We start from the raw sequence: 18,389 nt of genomic DNA on the forward strand, positions 1-18,389 counted from the left end.
CAGTACTCTACCTCCCACCAAATGTGTCTCCTGGAGAATGCAGATATGTGGAGTATATTTTTTAAGGTAATCAAAAACTTGAGAGCGCTTGATTTTATGGTTAAGACCTCTGACATTCCAGGACAAGATCTTTAATGGAGCCATATCTCAGGAAGACAGATAAATTCAACAGGGAACCACATACCTCGGGGACTTACGGGAGACCCCCCCACCCCCCCACCCCCCCATCAGTGGGCAAGCAGGGAACCCGCAGGAAGGCATTAGGACAGGAGACTTCCTAGCGTAACCTAATCCTCTGATGTTATAGAACCATTTGTATTGAAATGCATTCAAGCATGTAAGTATAAGAAAACAAAGAACAGAAATAAAACAAAACAAACAAAAAAAAACAGACTTCCCTCCCATCCCACCCCACACCCCTTTAATTGAACCTTGGGGTGTTCGAGTACCCATAACAACCATAAAACAACTTAAATGTAGGAGAAATCTCCTATGGGGGCAGTGTGTAGCAATCGACACACCTAGGACCTAATGGAGCGCAGGGACTCCGCTACACGCATTACCTGTAGGCCATTGCTGATAAAAAGGAAAAACATGGTAGGGGAACAGAGAAACCCTTCAGTATCTACACAGCAACTCACACTTAGATCACTCTAAGGGTAGAAACTTAGTCACACAAGCAATTCGCTCAACCTGTAGGAAATAAACAAGGTTAAACAGTACATAGTAAACAATTATGCTTCTCAATTGAGACTGAACCAAGGGGGAAAACGTTTCACCCCTAACTCCTCCATCTGATCGGTAGTTCCATAAGCGGATCACAGTTCTAGTGGAGATACCTATGTCACGTTTAATCACATGTCTCTGACGGTAAGAGGCAACATCCGCCCCCCACCCACCTCAACAGCTCAAATGCAAGATCCATCCCTCACTCGTTAGCCCTGGAAAAGGGGGTGATAATTATAAAGAGTAGGGATTCCAGTACATCCGGCATCCAGGGGGGGCCACGGGAGGGGGGGGAACCAACGGCAAAGAGCGTCAAACGCCGCAGGGGAGTCAAAGGTGGCAGACCCCCCCCAACCCCGAGTACCAGACCGCTCAGCAGAATATTGGTCACCTCCCATGTCAACACCAGACATTGCATCCATTTCACATTCTAGATCCTGTCTCCAAGAAAGACAAATGCATCACTCTCTGTGGTCTGCCGGATTCAGATAAAGAGGAGGTTGCAAAAATAAAGAACTGCTTTTCTTACCGCCAAACATCCCGGGTAAAGTAAAGGGGTATTCTTGGTGGTCTCTGATTTACAGATTAATGATTGCGTGGCAAGGACTCGAGCCATCTGGACGCCTCCTCCGGGGAAGTGAAGAATTTTGTAGTCTCACCGTCCACCACTCTAAGCCGCGCTGGTAATAGCATGCTGTATTTGAGCCCCCTGGTGTGCATTTGGGCTTTGACTTGATCGAATGTCCTACGCTGTCTTTGCGTTTCGACCGAATAATCAGGGAACAGCATGATCTTCGCGTTTTCGGATCTCAGTTCCCCAGCTTTTCTAGCTTCTCTAAGGATTAAATCACGGTCTCTGAAGTTTAGCATGTGGAATATGAAGGTTCGTGGCGGTGCTCCCGGCGGACCCCGGACCGATGGCATCCTGTGGGCGCGCTCCACCGCAAAATGGGTAGAGAATGGAGCCTGTGGAAGAAGAGTACGGAGCAGATGCTCTGTATAAGCCTCCGGATCTCTTCCCTCCACTTCTTCCGGAAGTCCCACCAGTCGCAGGTTATTTCTGCGATTTCTGTTTTCCTGGTCCTCAGCACGGGATTCCAGCTTTTTCATCTTAACGTGCAGTGTACGGAGTGAGGCACTGTGATCCCGGATGATATCCTCATTGTCTGCTACCCTTCGTTCTGCCTCCGTCAGCCTATCGCAGTATTTGTCCATATCACGTCTTATGAGGCCCATTTCAGATTGCATCTGTTCTATTTTCGTGGTGAGGGTAGTTTGGCAGCCTGTTATAGCCTGCATTAGTGTTTGGAATTGGTCTGTGGCCAGTTGAGACGTTTCTGCACATGGTTCTGTGTGCTCAGTTTGGGACGCCATGTTTAGTCGCATCGCTTCACATGTGTCTCTAGCCGGCGGTGGAGTTTTTTGGGCCGACTGCCTTTCCTTCTGTGCACGGGAGGTCCTCTTACGCATGCCCAGTCTCAGATTTAGTCCGGCAGCTAGGATAGTGTGGTTATGTATCTCAAGGAGCCAAATTAAGGCAGCTGTGCAGCGTGAAGCCCCTGTCCCTCGCCTCACACCAGGGTGCTCCACGTGTGTACGTTCTGCAGTGGCTGCATTTGCAATGTCGGATGTCGCTGTCTTTATGCCCCAGATTAGCTCCCTAAGTAAGTCACTGTGTAGTGGGATAAGGAGGGTGGCTGTAAGTCGTTAGAGGCAGATGGCAGCTTCAGTATATCAGGCAGAGCAGTGTATGTTGATACCACAGGGGATCGGAGTGTGATGGCTGTACAGCGTGTAGCTCCTGTCTATCACTCCTCCCCAGGATGCTCCACTTGTGTCTGCCTGGTGGTGGCGGGGTTTATAAGGCAGGATGCCGCCATCTGTGTGCCCCAGAATATCTCCCGCTCGAGCCCGTGGTGGATCCCCTTTTCAGTGGGGTAAGGAGGGTGACTCTATTTCTTTAAAGTCAGATGTGAAGGGTCAGTGTGCCAGCCAGAGCAGCCAGAGTGGTCTATGCTTATGCAGCAGGGGACCGAAGCGTGAGGCCTGTGCAGCGTGGCGCTCCTGTCTCTCCCTGCACATCAGGGCGCTCCACGCGGTCCCGCCGGCAACGGCGTTTGTTTGCCCGATGCCGATGGCACTACCTCCCAGATTACCTCTCAGGAGAGCCCGTGAGCAGCGGCAGCTCGGGAGGACCAGCAGGGCATCTGTGTATCCCGAAAAACCAGATGATAGAGCCGATCAGGTGCGGAGCTCTCATCCCTCACGTCCTGCTAGGTCGCCATCTTGACCACGCCCCCATTCTTGGTTTGTTTAATTCTGAACTCAACATGTTAGTTGAGAGAGCTGATCACATTGGCCTCTGTACAATGTAGAAGACAGGCCGACTCCTGCTGGAGCTCCTGCTATTGTGTGAAGGTGTCCTGTGTTTATACGTATGATAATGTATAATCTACTGTGTGAAGCTCGGTGACAACAAGTCTGACCTGTAGTGAAATCTTGATTAATCATAACAATGCTCAGGAGGGCACGGAGTCACATCGGCTGCTTTAAGGGATTAGTTAATTAGCTCATGTTACTTAGGTTTCTGGTTACAGGTGTATTGTTAGAGTAATAGGAGCAGGAGGGGGGACCTCCTATTCTACTGTATATAAGACTTTGGTATTTGGTATTTTGGTTCTAATAAAGAGTCCATGTTCAGCAACTAAACAAGTATCGTCTTGTTTTGTGCTTTTGAGCGGTTGGAATATCTATATTCAGAAGCGGTGTATGACGAAAGCACTCAAGTAGAGTGTGGGATGTTTTGTTAAACCCATGTTGAGGGATATGCCCAGAAAGGTCCTAAATTCGAGAACCGTTATAGGTGAATTTGGGTTTTGGGTAATTAATTGACCAGAGTATAAATTGCTTTAGTCCACAATAGATTCATACAGATCTTCTGTGAAAAACAGCTCAAAAAATTCCAGGGACGTTAAATCTGCTGTTTCCACCTGAATTCCGGGTTGGCCAGTGAATGGGGGAAGTACGGGCGCTGCAGAATCTGTGGGCTGCCAATCAGGACTTGCAAGCGCAACAGGAAGGGCGCTATGGACTCTTAAGGACCTGTGTTCGAACTCTTGGTGGCTGTGGGGCACTACTTGTGCTAGCCACCACACCAGCTTGAACTGCACTTATGGGACTCCCCACATCACCAAGTGATACTGCAGTGCTTGTTTGTCTATGAGCAGGATGTACTAGGCCGCTGGTGCTTGCTAGTTCACCAGAAGGTTGAGCAGCATTAGTACTGACACTCTGCTGCATAAGAGTATCATGCGGTTGTTGCACCTCAGCAACAGAAGAACGGGGTCGGGTACACCTGACATTAGCAGGGACCCATTCTCCATCGTCAGAGCTATCTGTCAGGGTGCCGCTCGCTACAGGTTCAAATACTGAGCCTGAATCTGACAGTGAGGACTCCCAGCTCTCATCTGTCATGCTCAGCATTCTGTTGGCCTCTTCACTAGTGTACCTTACGTTTGACATTTTGGCCAATCAATTTATAGGTAACTAGTGCAACTCACAGGTAAAAGAGCACCTGGTTGTCAGAGGACTGTTTGTTTGATACAAAAAAAACTGTTAGTGCTATCAGGGATCAGGCCTGACTCTGCTAATGCTGCAGTTTTATGTGATGTGTTTTGTAAGTGACAGTGATCTATTGATACTGCACTTGGGTGGGCTGGGTGGAGGGGCTAAACGCAGGTGCTGGCAGGTGTCTGGGATGATCCTGCTAACGCTTTGTTTTTGGGAACACTATACTACTGGGGACTCTAGTATAGATCTGATCAGATCAAAGATATTGATCCGTCCAGACACTATTCTAGTAAGGGAGGTGTATGGTGTGTGCATGTGTGTTAGTGCTACTGGCAATCAAAGGGTTAAAATCTGAAGCTGTCTGAAATTGTTGCTAACTAACGCTAACACCTAAACTGACGTTGACACTAACTAGCTAACTAGCGTCACACGTGACACTAATACAGTGATCAGAAAAAAAAATCTGTACACTATACTAATGCCACTGTGACAGAGAGTGAAAGGGTTAACTGGGGGTGATCAAGGGGTTAAACCTTTATTGGGGGATATATGGCGGGTACCCTAAACATATCAGGACCTACCACTAACTGCCGTAATGCTGATTAGTGTCACAAGTGACACCAGTACAGTGATCAGTAAAAAATATGAAAACTGCACTTGGTGACACTGTGACAGAGAGTGACAGGGAGTGAAAGGGTTAACTGGGCGGCAATCAGGGGGTGAAAATATGTGCCTACGTGTACTGGTGTTAGTGTAGTGTTGGTGTACTCACAGTAAGATGCTTCTCTCCCGCACGCTGGAACCAAAGGGCTCCAGGATGGGAGATTGCATCACTTCCTCTGCCTTTGTTTACATTACACAGGCAGAGGACGCTTGTCCATTGGTCAAAACCGATCAGCAGGTCCAGGCCATAAATAATTGACATGGACCCGCTGAGTGATCGGTTCTGAACCGAATCGGATCGCCAAAGTGACGAGAGGGGTGCGCGCCCCCGATCCACGGGCGCGAGTCACTTACCCTGCTGAAGTATATGTATGTGGGGTGGCCTGAAACTGGTTAAAAGCCTGGGCCTACCTGAGTATTGTTGCTGACCATGTCCATCCCTTTATGACTGCTCTGTACCCATTTTCTCATGGCTACATCCAGCAGGATAATGCACCATGTCACAAAGCTCAAATCATCTCACCACTGGTTTCTTGAACATAACAATGAGTTCACTGTACTCCAATGGCCTCCACAGTCACCAGATCTCAATCCAATAGAGCACCTCTGGGATGTTGTGGAACGTGAGATTCGCATCATGGATGTGCAGCCGACAAATCTGCTATCCTGTCAATATGGACCAAAATCTCTTAGAGGAATGCTTACAACACCTTGCTGAATCTATGCCAGGAAGAATTAAGGCAGTTCTGAAGGCAAAAGAGGGGCCAACCGAGTACTAGCAAGGTGTACTTAATAAAGTGTCCGATGAGTGTATATCCGTAGTGTGAAGTATAAAGCTGGGTACACACAATCCAAATATCGGCCAGATAAGCAAGATTTGGAGAGTGTGTATATCTACCTGTTCGACAGAAGCCAGCCTCACACCCGGTTTCTGTTGAACAGGCATGCTGGAAAACCAGCAGCCGATCAGCACTGGCAGCCAATGGCTGCCAGTGCTGATCAGTGTGTTCTGGCAGGGGGCAACTCACTGGGTTGAACGAAAGAAAACTTAATGTGTGTACATAGCTGTAGGCACTGTTGTCTCTGTCTGCTACTCTCAGATGATTTGGTGTGAGGTTGATGTCACATTTGGTGATGTCACTGCTGTTCTGCTTACTGGTCTCCTTGCTGAAGGCTCTGATATGGGGAAGCAAAACTCTACCAAGATGGTCACTGCCACAGAACGACACAATGTAGAACAAGGATGGTAAGTCATAAAAGCAGTATTAAACCCAAAAACAAACATTTATTACGTTGCAGCTTACCAATTCTTAGCTGTGATGGCTGCAATATTTTCTTTTTTAGACTTTCTTTCTTTTATTTTCACCTGGTGATCTTGCCAGTAAGTTAGTCATTTTTAAAAAGAAACTCTCTTGCAGATGTTTGAGTTACAGGGATGAGACAATTTAACACTGACAGGGTGCTTACAATGATCAGTTTATTTATTTAGCCACAAAAGTGTAAAAACCAAACCTAAATTATCCTCCATGCTACCAGTGCTTTGTGGGTGAAAAAACAATAAGTAATAAGTATTGCAGCTAAATCACTGATATGCATTCCCACATCAACTAAATTTTATACACATAAGTACAGTGCAACCTCATACCATCAATATATCTTCATATATACTGTACAGTACATTCACATTTAAAAAATAATCCAAGTCATAAGTGTCCGTGCCTCAATAACATAAATAAATGTCCATACTGTATATCATCAAAAGTCTGTGCCTTCAGTGTGATAAGATCTACTTTTAATTGAACCACAATCCTTCTCCTCCTGGTTCATATACAAGTATGTGCCAGCTATTACTGTATTCACCTGCAGTGCAGTACTCTACTCACTTTTGTTTTTCCGCCTGTGAATGATGACATCACATGGCCATGATACTGATGCTTTTTGTCACATGACTGAAACTTTCCCAAAGGGTTCCCTTTAAAAAAGTCATGGTCTCGTGACGAAACGCAGCGCACACAGGCAGAAACCGAAAGTGAGCTGTTTTTACTGATGATGATTCTCCTTAAGGGGGCAATGCATGTATTAAGGAAATGGATGATGATAACTTCAAGCGCATATACAGTATACAATATTCAGGATTATTCGGATTGGCCAGGCATATAGTCCATGGCTAAAGAGTTAGCAGCCCAGGGGTTAATGAGGGTCTGGCAGTTAGAAGCATATGGATATGGGATTACATGTTTAAAAAGGGTTTGGCAGTCAAGGGGTTAAAAAGGTGTAGCAGTTCACAATGTGTGAAGTAGGTTGATGACGGTCCTTCACAAACCACATTTCACATCCCCTCCCTCTTCTCCCCCCCTTTAGCCCACCGCACTGTATTATTCCATCACAGCGCTGTGCTATCAGCCGGCGCTGAGCCTTGTTGTCCCACAGCGCCGGCATATAAATAGCACAGCATCTATACACTGCCCCCTCAGGCCTATTGAAGGAGCAGCTGCTCCGAGCGTGTAGCCTATCCACAGACTCCCTCACAGCTAGTATCCTCCCTCCATGCGAGCCCTCCCCTTGGAATGTACCCGGAAGCCGGAAGCTGCTGAACAGCCCGTGACGTCACGCACACCTTCTGTGCGCTCCACGCCGGCCCCAGCCTCCCCCTGATGGCCACAGGACGAACCATCTGCTGAAAAGCTTCTCTAACAGCCTTACATCGCTGATACAACACCCAGACTGGAGCTCGAGGAACTCACCAGGATCATCCCCACCAGGAACCTACCAGGATCATCCATCTACAGATGAGCCCTTTTTAATTATGTCTTTTGTAAGTGTTTTTAAACTTTGTGTCATTAAAAGTATTCACTAATACTGCACTCAGGTGGCGCTTCCCTTCTTTACCCTCATGTATTAAGGAAATGATTATCCTTTGTGCACTGGATATATTACACTCTATTTGTGAGTGTTTTTTTTTTTTTTTTGCCATTTTAATAAAAGGGAATGCTTTTTACAACATAATGCACTATGAGAGCTGTTGTGTTTTCTTGAGCTATTATTGCTGGGAGAGAAAGTGGCGGTTTAAAGTTAAATGAAGATTGATACATCTGCTGTTATTTGGGCATGGACACCTATGGTTTGTATTTTGTATATGTGAATGTACATATGAAGCTATACATATATCGATTGTTTTGTGATTATTATTGATGGTATGATGTTGTGCTGCACTTACTCATGTGTATAAAATTTATTTATTTATGTAAAACCTTTATCCCAAAAGAATAAAAAAACTGCTGTAACTGCTAATAAAGTGTAAGCTGGAGTTTGGTTTCAGTGTGTTAGTGTATTTAAATCTACTAGTATATCTAACACTCCCTCCCCCTTACTGACAATGCTGCTGTCCAAATGTGCCTTCTGTGCTCATTCATCCTGAGTAGGGGCAGTCTAAAGCCTAGTACACGTGATAAGAATATTTAATGAATGATCATCTGTTTTTTGTTGCATGCTAGTCTAATATAAAAAATGAAGAGGTTACTCAACTTACGAAAATTCTCATACAACAGAATACCACTTTGGAAGTGATGTAATGTGTTGAATTGTATTGTAATGTATTCTTTCGTTTCCAAGCATATCTTGCTCTTCCGATTTCTTTTTCAGACGAAAACTGTACTAATTAAACAAAAATCAGACGTGTTCACGTACGACAAACATTTTCTAGCCTGCACCTTCAGTTTTTGTCGTCCAAACAGATGGAATCAGCTGTCGAAAGCACTATACTAACAATCATATATTCAGCTGATCTTTCGTTGTATGGACATTTTTGTACGATTTTCTTATCGTGTGTATGGGCCTTAATACAGGAGGTGTGTTACTGGCCAGATCACCAGATGAAAATAGAGGGGAAAAGCCTAAAAAAAATTAAAACAAATCCAGCCACCACATCTAATGATTGGTAAGCTGCAATATATTACATTTTTGTTTTGGGTTTTATTTTGCTTTAATGGTGGAATATCAGGTTCGGAGAGACCATAGGCAATTCTGATGACTAGTCCTTTACCCTCTGCTTGCCATTTTTTTGAGTACAGCTTCCAGAGGTCAGTTCCTCTTAAATACTTTCTATATCACTGACTTGGAAATAAGTATGTTGATCAGGAAACTCCGAGGACAGTCAGAAGTCCTTATCTGTATGTTTGTTCTGTATCAGGGATTCAAAGTATTGAAGAAAGTCTGCATCACAGACAGGCAACTATCATTTGCCTGGCAACCCACTTGTTTTTCTCAGGAAAGGTTTCCTTTTAGGCTTGGTTCACACTGCTGCGATGCGAGAACCTGTGCGAATCCAGTACGGGTTTCCGCATCGCATGTCACCTGCTGGCGGTTCACACTATGGGAATCGCTGCGGGTGTCAATAGAAAGTTAATGATACCCCCAGATCGGTTCGCATATCCAAGTGCAAACTGTCAGTTTGGACAGGAATCGGATCGCATGGGGGTGAACCCCCATGCGATCCGATTCTGGTGCGGACCAAAAAAAAGGGTCCTGCGTGATTTTGGTCCAAATGTGATGCAAATTCAGCCATACAACCTGTATGGCTGAATTCGCATCGCACAGACATCGCAAAACATAAAGGGACTTGATAGTGTGATACCGTTTTATAAAATAATTTTATTAATAAACCATAACCCCCTGACAGGGTACTCACATTTGCTGGGTGCTTCATTGCACTACTCTATAGAAAGCCAAAAAAAATGCCAAAAAGCTGCAATAGTGTGTCTATCCTTTCTGAGACAAGTCAGCTGTCTCCTGCTCCGTCTTGTCCCCTCCCCGAAGCAGGAGACAGCTGATCTGTCTCAGAAAGGAAAGACACACTATTTCAGCTTTTTGATTTTATTTTGTATACATTTTTTGGAGTTTGCACAAAAACACTTTATATATTTATTTTACCAGCACGGAGGCACTTTATACATTTCAATACATATATGGATGATAAGGTTTGTGATGCTGTGATCACACGCTCTATGGTAAAAAAAACTTTGCACGTCATCACATTTTTTATTTAGTGTCATTGCATCAAGGCACTTATGCTAACATCCAGATAGTGCAGCATTTCCCCTATAAATAAAGCAGTTTATGACTATTGGTGTCCACAAGTGGTGAAGAGTCTGCTCGTTCGTGGGATCATTTGGGCTGCTGTATCCATACACTATTTCCTTTGGTTGTAGACTTTGCTTATAGCACTTTATATTTATTTGGGACTTATAATTAGGGTGTTTGAATTATTTATGAATTTTTCGAACTTTTTGAATTTTTATGGATTTTGATGTATTTATTTATTATTTTGTATATTAGTTGTTTTATTGTTATGCACATGCACTTTTTGTATTTTGGCAGCGCAACGCAATCGATATAACAAAAATATTCTTCCATGAGTATGGACAGTGATATCCATGGTTATCCCAAGTATATAGTAAGAATTGTAGATATAGACATTTTAGGCTGGATTCAAATGTTTGTGGTGCAATACAGTGCGCACGTTCATGTTCATGATAACGTAGCTTATTCATTTTAAATGGTCGGCCAATGCGCCACCAAGGATGCCTTAACATATCTACACCTTTCTTTTTTTTCCAGTGCACCACAACACATGGATAGTTCACCTCTATGCATTTAGTTGTGCTAAAACAGTTTGATGTGATGTGTTGAGTATGTTGATGTGCCATTCAAAATAAGTGGCCCAGGAATGTACCATATTTCATGTGTTGCAGTCATTTGGAGTAAAACATGCATAATTAGACTTTCTACATGAAAATTTCAGAAAGTGAACATGTCTATGAAAAAATTAACTCCTAACTGGTCTAAAATTACGTATACAGCTAATCCTGTTTGGTTGTAAGCCACATTTATTGTATGTTCACATTCCCATGTGATTTATGAAAATACTGTGTTATCTTACTTTGTTATTTTTGACATTATTTATTTGAATTCTGTTTTATAATGTAATTACTGAACTATTCCTCTGTACCACCTACAGATCAGTGACCGAAACAGGAAGAAGATAAAAAATAGTATAAATATGAGTAATTGCTATGAAGACGTTAATTAGGTAAACACAGTAAAAGGAAATGGATCAGTGTGTATAAAGGAAATAGAATGTTTTATAAAGGAAATGACCTATTCAGGCTATCCAAAATTTCATTGACCTGACAGAGGTTACAGAAAAATAGAGATGGTACCAAGGAGTTTGATTTCTTTGAAGCAGGAGAAGAAATAATGGAAGGAAAATGGGAAGACATCCAGAATTATTGTATAGCTTTGATTTAGACATAAAGTATACTGTTTCTCCTCAGTACTAACTTTATCATTCTACAATCTGTATCAGGCAATATTTAAAATAATGTCTATGGACAGTACATTGCTGGAGTAGGGTATTTTAGGGAATGTACAGTCAATGACTGTACTTTAGGGCTCATACTAAGTAGGCATTGTGTGATTGGATGAGGTTTAGATTGTATCGCCTCTCCACCTCATCCAACCAGGAAACGCTTTCCATTCCTTGAGAGAAATGCAAGGCATTTCCTGTGCTGAGTGTGCAACCCCCTGTATTCACTTTGCAGCAAGGCAACTGCTCAGCACGGGACCCAAAAGATAGCAAGAATCACTATAGTAGCTGTGGCTACTACAGTGATTCTCTCATTCCACAAGGATTGGCCTGGTATGGAATATGCATACTTGCACTGGTCCAAGCTGGGCCAATGTAACTGTGTAAAAAAATACTTGAACTTTAAAGTGGCTGTAAATCTCAGACATTAAATATGAACAAAGCATATCCCTCTATAGTCTGTACTTGTCTTAATTAAGAGCACTAAGGGTCACTTTTGTCTGCTGCTTTATTCCAATGAATCACTTCTGACAGGTTACAGGGGAGGGACCTCCAGCTGATTGACAGCCTCAGCTCTGTTCCTGTGTGCTGCATGGAGGGGGTTTTGTCCCTCCAATTCACCCTCAGAGCTCTCCTCACTTAGCTCTGCAGAGTGCTCTCCACCCCCTTTTTCTTAACTCTCAGACAAGCTTATAATTCAGCACTTTGAACGGATGTAGAGAAGAGAAGACTACAGATAGACAGGTACAACTTCTGTAGCGCTGCGTAAACTGTTGGCGCTATATAAACCCTGTATAATAATAATGTAGGAGGTTTTGTTTCTTCTCTGTGTATCACCTGGGGTCAGTCACGTCAATGGGTATATGTAAGGGTTGAAGTTAGAAGCTCATTGTGTGTAGCTACCGTGTTTCATCAATCAAATGATTTTATATTGTATAATGATAATACATGTTTTTGAATCCTTGCTGGGTCTGTGGTGTGGAGCCTATGCCATACTGAACAGGATTGTGAAGCTATATCCTTTGCGTTTATTGAACTCTGAGCTATGGGATACTCCTCATGTGGTCGTAGCCCTGCAAAGGATTACCAGGCATGTGACCCTCCCCTTCAACCCCATTCAGGGATGTAATGGATAGGAGCATGGGCCTAAGAGAATATTCACTACAGAAGGGGCAGCTTGTAAACCAGTAAAGGTGTTGACCTCAGTCATAAGATCGAGTCTGGACTTCCAGGGTTGAGTTGACTTTAGAGCTGGGGATGAATGATCCTGCCATATCAGAGCTTGAGAAGCCTCTGGCTTAAGCCACTTCCACTTGACACAGCCTCTGGCTTAAGCAACTTCCGCTGGACTGAACATCAGCAACATTTTAATTCTGGAAGAAGGCCTCAGAACCGATGTTAGGACACACATTCCTGTTGACCTTAAAGAAAATTCATGCAATTCCCTTGGTTGTCTAACCAAAGTTCTTATCCTGGGCATTGAAAAGCCAAGAATGTCCAAACTTCCAAAGGATTTGAGTAGACTTTCTAAAGTCTAATTCCACATTTTAGGCCAGTGTATTCATGTTTCCCTTCATCAGCTCATCTAGCTCATCCAAATTCTGCTAGTGATCCAACAGAGTCTTCAGGGTGGACATACAACCCCAACCTCTCTCACAGCAGGTTAATCAACCATGGAGACTGAATCATGGAAGCCTCAGAAGAGTTAAAGGGGGCCCTGAAAGCCCTAAAGGATTCCCTGCCAGTGATTTGGGGGAAAAAGTGAAACTATTTAAGGAAAACACAGTATCAGTTTAATCCACCACAAGACAAGGAGGAACAAAGTCTGCAACCTCTCCAGATGATAGCATTTTTTCTTTCCTGGGCAGAGAGGAATCTGGAAGAAATTATGGTCCCTTATCTAGCAGGTCTGCAGAATTCCCTAGCATCTGTGCAAGGACATTCAGAGTAGTCAGATTGCTTCATCTGGTACCCAACTATGAAAACCATTTTATTTACAGCTCTAATTTTGTGGGTAGCACAGTGGCTAACTAGTTAGCGCTTCTGCCTAGCAGCATGGAGTTTGCATATTCTCCCTGTGTCTGAGTGGGTTTCTTCCAGGTACTCTGGTTTCCTCCCACACTCCAAAGACATGATAGTGGGTAAATTGGACCTAGTATATATGAACATGAGTTAGGGACCTTAAATTTAAGCTCCTTGACGGCAGGGTCTGAAGTAAAGTGCTGCGTAAATTGACAGTGCTCTATAAGTACCTGTAATAAGTAAATCTCAGCTAGAAAAGTCTCAGACTTAAGTTCCTTTTGCAGGAAGCCCTACTGGGGCTCAGTTTTGATTTGAAGTCCCCTTACACAGCTTTAGGCATGGACCCCCGGCCTGATCACCAACCACCACTGGCCGTCCCACTAACTCTGCCCACTGGCCATCCCATTGAGTCCTCCAGTGCACAGACTTTTATTTTTACACTCTTACAAATTAATATATCCTCCATCTTATGTCCTCCTCCTCCCCTAGTCCCATCTCCTCCTCCTCTAGTCCCATCCCCTCTTCCTGCAATCCTATCTCCTCCACCCCACGTCCTCCTCCTCCTCTTCCAATGTCCTCCTTTTCCATCCCATGTCCTCCATACCATGTCCTCTTCTTCCTCAAGTCTCATCTCCTCCATCCCATGTCCTCCTCCTCCTCTAGTCTCATCTAATCCATCCCATGTCCTCCTCCAGCCTCATCTCCTCCATCCCATGTCCTCCTCTTCCATCCCATCTCCTCCATTCCATGTCCTCCTCCTCCATCCCATGTCCTCCATACCATGTTTTCCTCCTCATCCATCCCATGTCCTCCATACCATGTTTTCCTCCTTCTCCTCCATCCCATGTTCTCATTCTGCTCCTCAAGTCCAATCCCCCCTATCCCATGTCCTCCTCTTACAGTTTCATCTGCCCTATTCCACGTCTTCCTCTTCCAGTCTCATCTCCCCCATCCCATGTCCTCCTCTTACAGTCTCATCTCCTTCATCATAGGTCCTCCTCCTCCCAGGCCTCCCCCATCGCATGTCTGCTGCCATTCCATGTCCCCCCTCCTGCTCCATCCCATGTCATCCTCCTCCAGTCTCATCTCCCCTCTATGTCGGTCCTCTCTCACAGTGTCCTCCCTCTGTAGTCTTTCTATCCCTTCTGTGCCCTGCTAAACACCATTATTATCTGGTATTATTTAATCTTTAATCTCAAGGAGATTGGTGGTTGTTGGTGTCCCTTGTTAATTTCACATTGTATTTTTGAAATGTACCTGCCTCCTCACAAACAAACTGTCCTTTTTGAAGTAAACACACAAAGGCGAGTATAATTGAAACAAATATTCCTTTATTAAGGGATCCAAACCAAACAAAGAGGGAGGCAATGCTGGAGAGACAGCAGAAATTGGTGAAGCCTTTGGCCCCCAGGGCACGCATCAATTATTTCATGGCAAAATTGGTGGCCTGAGGAGTCCATATCTAAGGGAGTGCAGTCTGGTCCAGAAGTCCCAGAGATCATGAAAGCAGCAGATGACATCTATGTCCCCAGGCTGTGGTCATACAAGAGCCTGCATCTTTTGTCAGACCAGACTGAACCCAGGTCATCACTCTCTGGTCTTCCTTCCACGCTTCCTTCCATGCTGTGGCTCTGGTGCTGGAGTTGTGGCAGGAGGAGGAGGATGGTCCAACTCACTCAGGTGGGTTTTGTGTGTGATTTCGCCCCTCACCCCCTTAGTTAAGACTTTATAAATAAGGTACTCACACAGGAGGCGTTGGCCCTCCTGCATGCCCTGCAGTTTGGTGGCAGCCATGCAGGCAAAGGCCTCTTCAGGAGTGGGGGTGGCTCTGAGGGACGCAGAAGCCTCCTGAATCAGCCTGAGTGCTGAATCCTGCATGTGACTCCCCTTCCTGGGTCTTTTGTTTGGAAGGCGGAGGGGAGGAGCCTGCGATTCGGTCAGACTCCTACTGGGCCCAGGCCTCTCCTGGCTGCCATGGGACGCGTTTTGGGGGTGCAACCCCTTACTCAATAACAAAGTAGATGGGAGGAAGGGGTTGAACCCCCAAAACACGTCCCTTGATCTCCCGTGATGGCAGCTAGCACATGTTGACATTCGGCAATTTGTGTGCATCTTCAAAATTTGGCTTTTCCAGGGGTGACTTCACCCCATCTGAACGCAATATCAAACACAGTGTAGAAATACTCATGTCTGATATTGCCTTCAATTTCTTGAAAAGTTGAACTTTGTAATTTCCAGATTAGTGTCCTTCTTGTTGGTTTTAAACATGCCTGTTCTATGTTAAATGGACATTTCTTTTAGTAATGTGACCCCAAAAATTGTTATACAACAAACATGTTGGTTTGTTTTAAAAACCTTTTATGAATGCACATGTGATTGTGCTGGTATTAAAAAGATTGATACTCAAGAATGTGTGGATTAATTTTGTTGTGCTCAAATTGGTGTTTTCTGTGACAATGGGGGTTATTTCCTAAGGGCAAATCCACTTTGCACTACAAGTGCAGTTTCAACTGCACTTGTAGTGCACAGTGTCTTTGCCTTTAGTAAATAACACCCAACAGTGCTTTGTAATGTTACACAATCACGCCTTTTTCAGGACTCACCACATTTCTGTCAGGGTCAGTTAAAAGAAACACAAGCAGTAAATGTCACCAAAGATTTTAGTAGTTAAATTTTTTTTTATTTGAAAAAGGTTTCAGACATTGTCTGGCATATTGATGGCCCCCCTACCCGCAAAGTAATCAAGGTATCTTAGACGGACCTCACAGGCACTCAGGGGGGGCAAGCCAGGACGGGCACTTTATAAATTCCGGCCTCAGGCCCAACTGAGCCAGCATAGTTGGCAGAATTTTGCCGTAAATAGTTGTGTAGAACACAGCACGCCAGGATAATATGATTCAGTTTGTACTCCGCCATGTGTATGGGTGTAAGATATAGGCAGAACCGGCTGGCCATGGTTCCAAACATGTTCTCCACCACTCTTCTGGCTCTGGCCAGCCGGTAATTAAAAACCCTCTGGTCTGGGGTGAGGGTCCTCATCGGGAATGGCCGCATAAGATGGTCCCCCAGCGCAAACGCTTCTTTAGCAAAGAAGACGAATGGGAGTCCTTCCACATTGTCTTCTGGAGGTGGCAAGTCCAAGCTGCCATTCTGGAACGCCTGTAGAACTCCGTCTGGGCGATGACTCAACCATCGGACATCTGGCCATTCTTCCCCACGTCCACATACAGGAACTCGTAAGTAGCCGACACCACTGCCAACTTCACAATACTATTGAACCCCTTATAATTATAATAGTATGACCCCGAGTTGGGTGGTGGGACGATGTGGACGTGTTTCCCATCAATTGCCCCTCCGCATTTAGGAAAGTCCCACCTCTGGGCAAAATGGGAGGCCACAGTCTGCCATTCCTATGGGTTGGAAGGAAACTGTGGAGTCAAACAAGAAAAAAACCCTCTCCACTTCATTGAGAGATGAATGCCTAAATAATGTGTATTACTTTGGCCAGCCCCTCCTTACTTACACTATTGACAGCCCACTGGACAGGTAAGAAGTGTCATAATACAAAGATATAAATACACACTGTGCACATTTTAGCACATTTGGACATGCTATTACCTATCAAGATAATAATAGTATACAAAAAATTGAAACAGTACCATTTGAAAGTATACAGGCAGGCCCTTGCACTACATGCTTTGGGGAATTCATCTGACCACAAAAGAGATGGGTATAGTGTGTATGGGTTTGGCAAAGTCAGCAGATAGATGATTGAGGATTGATAGAGAATTGGTATCAGCTGACTTAGCAGTTGGGGGGAGGGAGGGTTCCAACTGATTTGGGGAACCCAAACAAAAAGCCTCGGGCACTCTGCCGGAATTTAGAGCACAAATCACATTTCTAAACATTTTAGGGGGTGTTTTGGGTAGAGCACTACTATGGAGCTGATAAAATACATTGTTAAGTGACTACATGAGGTGAATATAGGGCCAGGAGATCATGCTGGGGAGGTAAGTGAAGGCAAATATGTATGATGGACAAAAAAAAATAATTACATAAAAATCCAGCATGCATGAGAACAAAGGGGACATTCACAGCATATTACAATCATGGTAATTAGGGAATGAGGAAAGAAATACAATATATTATCAAACATTCAATACAATAAAATGTGATAAAAGGATAAAAGGATAAATCTTACCTTAATATACTCCTTCTGCAGGACCTGGATGATGGCAGAACAGGTCTCTGTGATAATGATCCCCAGAGCCTGGGGGGAGATGCCTGTCAAGAACTTAAGGTCCTGCAGGCTTCTCCCCGTCGCCAAGTACCGCTGCTCCGGAGTGATGGCTTGCCTCATGCAGGTATCCTGCCTGCTAATATAAGGGGTCAGCAAAGCCAACAAACGGTGAAATACGGGGTCCGTCATTCGGAGAAAATTCCTGAAATCATCAGGATTATTCTCACGGATCTCACAGAGCAAAGGCATATGACAGAACTGGTCAAGCTGGAGCAACCAATTCTTGGTCCATGAACTCCTCCCCACCCTGTTCATGGACTGGACTTGTGTTAAGGTAAGGTAAGGGCCCCAACACCAAGCCCCCGCACAGCACGAACTCTACGAGGAGTACGTATACTCAACATGGCTAGAAAACGGTCGGCTGCTCAGAACGAAGTAACAGAACGCACTGAAGAACAGCAAGGCCTGTGAAGAGCGACCTGAAAAACAGTAACGAACGAACAAGAACACAATGACAGAGTCACGCGTAACTCGCTGAACGCACTGAAGACCAGATACAAACCCACAAGCACAAACTGAACAGCATAAAACGATCTGAAAGCCACGAGTCTGAAAAAGCACGAATCGTCTCTCACCAAACTTTTACTAACACGAGATTAACAAAAGGAGCCCAAAGGGTGCCGCGCTTGGTTCGGACCTGCCCTTTTCTAGTCTCAACGTACGTGATGTATGTCACCGCGTTCTTGGCAATTGGAAATTCCGACAACTTTGTGCGACCGTGTGTATGCAAAACAAGTTTGAGCC

Source organism: Aquarana catesbeiana, linkage group LG05, assembly GCF_042186555.1.
Source record: "Aquarana catesbeiana isolate 2022-GZ linkage group LG05, ASM4218655v1, whole genome shotgun sequence".
In the NCBI taxonomy this organism is placed as follows: domain Eukaryota; kingdom Metazoa; phylum Chordata; class Amphibia; order Anura; family Ranidae; genus Aquarana; species Aquarana catesbeiana.